Source organism: Carlito syrichta, unplaced genomic scaffold (assembly GCF_000164805.1).
Source record: "Carlito syrichta isolate Samal-C Ts95f unplaced genomic scaffold, Tarsius_syrichta-2.0.1 Scaffold303106, whole genome shotgun sequence".
Taxonomy (NCBI): domain Eukaryota; kingdom Metazoa; phylum Chordata; class Mammalia; order Primates; family Tarsiidae; genus Carlito; species Carlito syrichta.
In genome coordinates this window covers 710,108-719,813 of record NW_007247202.1, presented here as the reverse complement: position 1 = coordinate 719,813, position 9,706 = coordinate 710,108, and the positions used below count along the sequence as shown (strand labels likewise).

The following is a 9,706-nucleotide window of genomic DNA, read 5'->3' as shown; positions in this document are numbered from 1 at the left end:
GGTCAATAGCTTCTGGTTGGCTCTGGATGGGACAGTTAAACAATGTACTTAAAGACCGCTCCCCACCCCAAGCATGTCCACACTCCCTCAGTAGTGTTTGCTTCCATCAGCATTCCACTGCCCAGTTCGACTTCCACAGCCTCGGACCCCCTTCTTGGGTTATGGAAATTCACATCTTAGTGTAATGAGCTGAAAAAACCCTTGGTACACTCGTGATCTGTGTGTGTGTGTGTGTGTGTGTGTGTGTTTAATAACAAATATTAAACCAAACATTTTCCCAGGTTCCCCTGCCTCACAGAGCAAAAAAATGTTACTGTGGCAACCTGAATATTCTATTGTCTCTTGTGGGCTGGGTGGTTTTGCTTCTCTGCGATTCTACTGAAATCATACGGCGTAGCGTTGGTAAATCTTCTTTACACAGTACACCAGGGCAGCCAGTCCTACCGTGTTGTGCAGTCTCTTTCTGTGCAGCTCGTCCTTCTGGACCAGCACCACTGGGGTGGAGGAGGTGAGTGTGTGCAGAGGTAGGTGGGACAGTTTATAGGCATCATAACTCCACTTGATACTTGTAGCAAGGGTCAAACTGCCAGGAGATTCCGTAGAGGGTGCAGCAGGCCAGGCTTAGCACGCCAGTGGGCAGGGAGATGTAGTGGGAATAATCTAAGGGCAGCGCCAACAAGGCGAAGAGGCAGGCGGTGCCCGCCAGCACGGCCGTCTTGTGTAGGCAGTTGCGCACAAGTCATCCAGCGAGACATCTCATCGCCGATGCAGGTGGCCTCGATCACAATGTTCTTGTACTGGGCTTGCCGGGTCTGCTCCAGCTCGTCCTCAAACTGGTCTTGGGCGTTCTCCCCATTGCAGACCTCGTGCACGATGTAGCGGTCTGTGGCCGACAAGCGCAGCCTCTCTGGGGCGCTGCCGCCGCCGCGCCCGGGCCAAGACGCCTCCTTCCCCATCTCGGAGACTGCCCTTTTATTTCAGCTCTTTAAGTTTGAGAGGGGCTCTCACAAAAAGTGCACTAAATGTATCTCAAATATATCTTAGTATTTTTCAAGTAATCTAAATTCTAAGTGAATTTTTCTAATATTTTATAAGCTCAGTAAAACTAAAATATCTTTTACCCAAAGACAATGCAAGAAGATATGGTAATTTAATTAAATTAGATATGGGTTATATTTTATTTTGTTGCATGAAATTAATACATACATATTGTATGGTAACTGAGAACATTGTAACTGATAGTCTTTTTATAAATTCAAATAGTCCTATTGAGTAGACAGACACAGGTAAATAAATGGGACTACAATAGAACCGCAGTAATTTATTTCATTCCACTACTTATAGAAATAGAGATAAGCAATTCTATATAAGAATTTAACTAGACATAACAAGAAAATACCTTTTAGAAAATAATCTTCAGTTTGAAGGATACCTAGAATTTAAAATGTGCTTTTGTAAAAGTTCTCTTACTAGATCTTCAAAACAACCTTTACAGGTATAGCAAGCATACTTGATCACCCATATTTCCAAATATAGTGAATTTCATAGATGTTAAGTATATTCAATGACCAGTGCAAGGTTCCCCAGGTTGTTTAGCAGAGCCAGAATAAGAAACCAACCAAGTCTTCTTGCTTCTACACTTTTGCTCCACCCTTCTTTGATGAAACACTTTAGCAAACTGCAAAAAAAAAAAAAAAGTGATAAACATCAGCCTGGAGGCTGTAAAATATTTAGTTCTCAAAACAAAAGTCATTTTTAATGGCAATAAACTCATATTTCTGCAGTTAAGTACTAAGTCTGAAAAATACCAATAATTCTCATTAAAAAATTGCAAAAGGAGTGTCTATTCATATGTTTTTGCCACTTTTTAATAAGGCTTTTTTTTTTCTTTCAGTGCATTTGAGTTCCTTGTAGATCCTGGGTGTTAGACCTTTGTCAGATATATAGTTAGAGAACATTTCTTCCCATTCTGTGGGGAGCTCTCTCCCTGCTCTCTTTTTGGTTTCTTGTGCTTTGCAGAAGCTTTTTGGTTTAATGAGGTCCCACTTGCCTATCTTATGTCCTATGGCATGGGCATCTGGGGTTTTGATCAGGAATTGGTTGCCTATTCCAATTTCCATAAGGGTGTCTCCTGCGTTTTCTTATAGTTTGAGGTTTTACATTTAGGTCTTTGATCCATTTAGAGTTGAGTTTTGTGTTTGGTGATAGGTAGGGGTCCTGTTTCAATCTTCTGCATGTGGTCAGACAGTTTGCCCAGCATCGTTTATGAGCAGCTAACAGATACATTAAAAAAAAAAAAAAAAAAGCTCAACTTCACTAACCGTCAAAGAATTAAAACCACACTGAGATATCACCTAACTCCAATTAAGATGGCCATCATCAATAACTCAAAAAACAAAAGGTGCTGGAGAGGATGCAGGGAAAAGGGAATGCTTTTACATCATTAATGGGAGTGTAAACTAGGGCAACCTCTGTAGAAAACAGTGTGGCGATTCCTAAAAGATCTAAAAATTGACTTTCCATACAACCTCACAATCCCCTTCTGGAAATATACCCCGAGGAACTCAAATCATTCTATAAAAAAAAGATACCTGCACATGTGTGTTTATTGTAGCATTATTCACAATAGCAAAAACATGGAACCAACCCTGCTTCCATCAAAAGTGGACTGGAGGTAAAAAAATGTAGTGCATATACATAGTGAAATATTATGCAACAATAAAGGACAAAATGATGGACTTCGCAGCAATCTAGATGAATTTAGATTCTTTAATACTCAGTGATCTATCACAGAAACAAAGAACTGGGTACCACGTGTTCTCACTCATAAATGGACCCTGAACATATATCATAATACTGTAAGAAAGGGATTGGCAGTAGCATGAAACTGCCAGGGTGCTGGGAAATGCACATGATATTATTAAGATTGCTTGATCTCAAACCAAAGTGGGGTCCAAAGGCAAACCTAAATTTTACCTGTATGATGACCACTCATCTACCTAATCCTGAATTGTACCCCACATCTTTAAAATAAATTTTTAAAATATATGCAAAAGGTAGAGTGAAGCAATTACAGATAGTATAATGAGTTTCTAAAAATAATTCATACTTAATGTTTTTTATTTGCAAACTATAAATTGGTTTGACCCAAACTTGATATGATTTTTGTACGGTTTATGTGTGTGTGGTTTATAAACTGCCAAAATAATTTTCAGAGCAATTAGTGCCAAACAGAAGGTATGGTATAAAGCACCATTAGCAAAAAATAAAAATTTTAAAAAAATTCTCCATAGGAAAAAAGGATAGGATTGGAAGGCATAAAGGAGGAGACCTCCACACACTGATGGAATTGACAGTGAAGTTAGAAAATAACAAAGAACAATTGAATAGGCTTGAAGAATGAGGAACTGTTAGCAAGAAAGACTATGATGAGAAGTTTTAATAAATGATTAAAAGAGTTATCCATGGAGGAATGGACACAATTTAAATATGCATTTAGCACATACAAATGTATAATCAATATGCAACATACTGCTTTGAATCCTGTATGCTGATAAAATAATTACCAATCCCTGCAGACTCATAATGTTTAGCTAGATTACTGTATAAACCTTATTTTCCTGACAACTTGCAATAGTTTTAGTGAGAGTAATAGTATGGAGATAATTTACAATTAGCAATAATTTCTTTTCCTAACTTTTTCTTCTTTGCTGCAAAAAGATTTATTAAAATACATTAGATACCAGTTAATAAAATGTGCACTTGAATAATGTTTTTAGTTTTATTCTAAAAAAATGATTGATGTATATTTCTAGATGCTATGAATAGTTGTGTGTGTGTATATATATATATATATGTGCATATATGTGTGTGTGTATATATATATATTCTGATAAAACAATGAAAACCAATGAAACCAACATCTTTAGCTTTTTTAATGGTGGTACTTTTTCCCTTTTTCTGGCATAAATTTATATTTAATTTTATTATGAAATATTTGCTATATGAAATAGTTATGGAATAAGTAAAGCATAAAAAATAAATCAAATACCTGAAAAATTCAGCCTATAACGAAAACAAAATGATTGTGATCAATTGAATTATTATTCAAAATATTTCTTCCTCACTTCTCCAGTCCCTAGAAATAGTGTACTCTTCTACCCCTAGACTTCCTATTGGTTCATACAACTTGTTTTGAACAGTGAGATATTAGCTGATATCAAGCAAGCAAAGGCTTGGCATGTGCACCCATGGTGTGACTTGCTCACCTGTATTTCCTGTGTTAAAAACCACCATTCAGACTCAGCCACAGAAGGCGCTTGTGTAGAACCAAGTTGCTCCCGCAGATCTATATGGGACAGCCGAAGTGCCCAACTACCACAGCCTGAAGCTCACCTACAAAAAAAAACCATGAGCAAGAATAAACTAACTGTTGTTTTAAGCAACTGAAATTGAAGTTTGTTACATAGCAATAGCTCATCAATAGATATAATTACTTAATGAGATAGAAATTACCTCCTCTACCCAAGCCCCTATTCAGCACCTAGAGATACTCATCCTGGATATTTTGAATGCTATTACCTATTTTTCTAAATTATTGTATTTTATGTGCACGTATTCACAAATATAGTGATACATGTATATTATATATTTGAATATATATGATTTTTACTTCATTAAAATATACCCTAATGGGTGTAGTAATCTGAATCTCGTTTTTTTTGTTCAACATAATGTTTCTACAATTTGTCTACATCGTTATATAATGGTGTAGTTTATTCATTTTCACTGCTGTATAATATGCATTGTGTAACTTTCCCATATTTTATTTATTCATGTATGCTACTGTCATGTTATTTGGATGATATACAACTTTTGGTAATGCAAGAAATCTTCAGTAAACATTCTGTGTATTTGGAAATATATATATTGGAGACACATGCAAAAGTTTCTCTAGGGTATTGAAATAGGGACCAAGTGCTTAATTCACAGACACCAACACAAAAAGTTATAAAAAGGAGAGGTCTTATGTAGTCAAGAGCCAGGCCGGCAGCCACTTGCCTGTTGGACCTGACAGTCCCACAGCAAGGGCCCTCATTAGCTGTAGGGGCTTGCTTATGTGGGGCTTAACCACATTGGGACTTTCCAAGTGGGCCAAACCACAACATCCTGGAGACCTAGGTAACTTTCAAGCAATGCAAGTGTGGTTCACAGAAGCAAAAAAAAAAAAAAAAAGCTGTTAAACAGTTTAACCTAGCCAGCAAATGCTGTTGCCAGTTTCCAGGAAGGGAACTTTTTTTTTTTTTCAAACTGTGCAAAGGCTGAGTACATGTTTAGTTTAATTTTTGACATTGTAGATGTTTTTTTAAGCCCCCTTTCACAGTATCAGTTCTCAAACTTTTGGTCAGGATCTGTATTCACGAAGGTTCTCTAGTGAAATAAAATCAATAGGGTGTGAGTGTTTGTGTTTGTGTATGTGTGTGTATAAATATACAGAGAGAGAGAGAGTTTGTAAAAAGAAAGAGGAGAAGAGAGAGGGGAGAGAGAAAAGAGATTTTAATGAATTGGTTCATGTGATTGTGTGGCCTGTCAAGTCTGAAATTGCAGGACAGGTCAGCAGGCTAGAGACCCAGGGAAGATCTGATGCTTGATGTTGCAGCTTGACTCTGAAGGCAGTGTGCAGGAGGAATTCCTTCTTACTTGGGTGGGGAAACCTTAGTCTTTTTCTTTTCAGGCCTTCAACTGATTAAGTGAGGTCCACTCACATTATGGAGAGTTATTAGCTTTACTCAAAGTCTACTGATTTAAATGTTAACCTTATATAAAACATATGTTCACAGAGATACGTAGACTGATGCTTGACCAAATATCTGTGCACCATAACTTGGAAAGTTGGAACGTAAAATTAGCTATCATAAGACCTCTTTATAATCTTAAAAATTATTAAGTACCAAAAAGAGATTTTGTTTAGAGTTTAAAAATCTAATAATGCTTACCATATTATAAATTAAAATTTAGACATTTAAAAAATATTTACTAATTTAAAATAACTGAATAAGTTAATTACATATTAATGTAATTAGCATTTTCATGAAAATCAATATATCTCAAAAAACTGATGAAGAAAATGGCATTATTTTATACTTTTGCAAAATTCTATTTAGTATCTTATTTAATAGATTGTCAGCTGGAGGGAACATTTTTCTTTCTTCTCTTGTTCAACCTTAGGAGATATTTATTTATTTTAGTATTCTTTTCAAAGAACCATTTTTGGTCTTTGCTGATCTCTCATTGTACTATTCAGAATTATATGTAGTATATATTTTATAACCTTAAAATATGTTTAACACAACAATTTTAAGCCTGTCTTCATTATAAGCAGATTTTATTTATTTATTTATTTTTATTTTTAATACGTATTTTTTATTTTAAAATTATGGAGTACAGTTAAGAGTTAGGTATACAAATATGCATTGTGCAGGTACCCTTGTTGATGAGGTGTGCCCCCCTGTCCCCAGACAGATATTGACTACCGTTAATCCACCACCCTTCCCCTCCCCACCCCTCCCATAGTTTTCCACCACTGTCAATCCTTTTCTCATAGTATTACAATAATTGTTCAAGGTCCACTTATGAGTGAGAACATGTGATACTCAGATCTTTGTTTCTGTGAGAGATCACTCAGTATTATAAACTCTAATTCCATTCAGGTTGCTGCAAAATTCATGATTTTGTTCTTTTTTATGACTGTGTAATATTCCATTGTGTATATATACCACTTTTTAAAAATCCAGTCCTCTTTTGATGGACAGCATGGTTGGTTCCATGATCTTGCTATTGTGAACAATGCTGCGATAAACATACATGTGCAGGTATCTTTTCTATAGAGTGATCTGAGTTCTTCAGGGTTTATTCCCAGTAGGGGGATTGCAGGGTCATATGGAAGGTCAGTTTTTAGAGCTTTTAGGAATTGCTGCACTGATTTCCACAGAGGCTGCAGTAGTTTACACTCCCACCAACAGTGTAGAAGTGTTCCCTTTTCACCACGTCCTCTCCAGCATCTATTATTTTTTGAGTTATTGATAATGGCCATTCTGACTGGAGTTAGGTGATATCTCAGTGTAGTTTTAATTTGCATCTCCTGGATAACTAGTGAGGTTGAACATTTCTTCATGTATCTGTTGGCTGCTCGTATGTCTTCTTTTGAGAGGTGTCTGTTCATATCTTTTGCCCACTTTGCAATGGGGTTGTTTTTTTTTCTTTTCAGCATGTTTGAGTTCCTTGCAGACTCTAGATGTTAGGCCTTTGTTAGACATGGAGTTGGCAAATACTTTTTCCCAGTCTGTGGGCTGTCTCCCTGCTTTCTTGATGGCTTCCTTGACTTTGCAGAAGTATAAGCAGATTTTAAAAGTTAAGTTTCCTTTAAAATACTGGTTTCACTTCATTTCATAGTTTTGATATATTGTGTTTCATTCAGTTCTAACTTTTAAAATATTTCTTCTTTGATATGTTATTTAAAACTGTGTTTTAAAATTCACACATATATAGGTTTTGAGAAATATATTTAATTTTGTTGTTCATGTACAACTTTGAATTATAGTCAGAAAATATCATCTCTATGATAACAATTCTGTTGAATTTGTTAAGACTTGCTTTATGGCTTACTATATAGTCTGTTCTTATAAATGATATATATGTACTTGAGAAGAATGTGTAGTCTCTAGTTATTTGGCATAGGATTTTATACATGGTCCTTAAATTTTCCATATCTTTACATTTTGTTCCTCAAATCTCCCATATTTTTATATTTTGTATTAGAAAAAAAAGGAGGGAGGTGTGTAAATCTTTCACTCTGACAATAGCATTTGCTACTGTAGTTCTAGCATTATTGCTTTTTATCAGTTAAGGTACATTTAGTATTTTTATAAAATTTAGTGGTAAACTTTTTCTAGTAAGAAAACGTTTTATCATGATAACTCTCTTTATTCCTCATAACACAGTTTTGCCTTAAGGTCTGTTTTGTCTGATGTTAATATATCTACTTCATCTTTGTTTTCATTTCCTTTTGCTCAAGTCCTAGGTATCTTTCTTGTATCTCTTTTTTTTTTTATTTTGAGTTGGAGTCTCACACTGTCACCCAGGCTGGAGTGCAGTGGCACGCTCTCAGCCACCCCAGTGTCAGCCTGCTGGACTCTGGCGATCCTTCCATCTCAGCCTTCCAAGTAGCCGGAACTACAGGTGCATGCTACCACGCCCAGCTAATTTTTTAAAACATTTATTGTTTATTGTAGAGATGAGGTCTCACCAAGTTGCCTGGTCTTGAACCCCTGGGCTCAGGCACCTCAGCTTCCAAAGTGCTGGGATTACAGGCTGAGCCACCGAGCCCAGTCTTTCTTTCTTTCTTTTTTTTTAACATTCAACCTTTGTATGTCCTTAGGAATTTATTGTGCCCGTTTTAAGAAACATAGCTGAATTTTTCCTTTCCAACCAATCTGAAAAATTTTGTCTTTTAACTCTCAGTGTAGTTCATTTGTATATATCAGGTTTATTCACATGTTTAGATTTATTTCTACAAACTTTTGTTTCTTTAGTTCCTATTTGTATCCAGGTGTTATTTTTCTACTTTCATGGGTTTTGTTTTGTTTTGTTTTGGAATAGATAAGAATATGTAATTTTTAGGTTTTTCTTACCCATTTCTTTTTTTTTGTACTGGCTTAAAAGTTATACATTCTGTTTCTCTTCTTATAGTTGTCATATTTGACATTTTACCATGCATACTTAATTTAGTAAAGTTTAAAATTAGTCAGTGTCTTTTGTTCTAAATAATATATGAATATTGTTGTCAATATTATTGTTTTGTTATTTTTGCAAGCATTAATCTCTACAAATATTTGGATATATTTACATTTTAACAAAATTCTTTGCTCCCTATTTCTCCATCTTAGTTGTCAGTTCTGGAATGTTATCCTTCTTGCCCCAAAATAGATTCTTAGTAGTTTCTGAGGAAAGGACTACTTTGTTTAACTGGAATATTTTTATTTGCCCTTGTTTTGTGAGAGATTTTTGATAATTCTAGATTAGCATTATTTTCTCTTCACTCTTTGGAGAAATTTCATCTCTGCAATTTATTTGCTCTGTGATGTTGATCAAGTGTTTTCTGGACAACAATAGCACCCATCTTATAGGGAAGTTGTGAAGAATATATATACATATGCTTCATATATACAACAGATGCACACATACAATATATATATACACATTGCTTAGTAGTGCTTCTAGCAATATTAATCACTACACAAAAAACAACCTTTCTTTCTTCTTTTTCCCCTTCTTACTCGTCTTATAATAATAATAATTATTGACTATAATGCCCTGCCTTGCTAAAATGTATCTAAGTATAAATTTATTTTTGTTACACTGTTTGTCTTGTTTAGTATATGTTTTCTTCTCAAATCTGTGGTTCTAAAGTTTAAAATTTTCTAGTTTCTGTTCATTTTAAACCTTTAATTATTTGACTTTGCATCTATCTCTTTATTTCTATTCTGGATTTGGGTTAGGAAAATATAATTTTTATTGTATCCTTTGTATTTTTTTTTTTTTTTTTTTTTGCGTTGGAGTCTCACTCTGTTTGCCCAGACTGGACTGGGAGTGCAGTGGCCACTCCCGGCCACTGCAGCCTCAACCTGCTGGGCTCTGGTGATCCTTC

General features: G+C 35.2%; 1 pseudogene; it reads right to left on the bottom strand.

Annotated features, from left to right (window-relative positions):
* Positions 1–384: 384 nt before the first annotated feature.
* LOC103260064 overlaps positions 385–9,706 on the bottom strand; it is an 11,901-nt pseudogene continuing 2,579 nt past the window's right edge.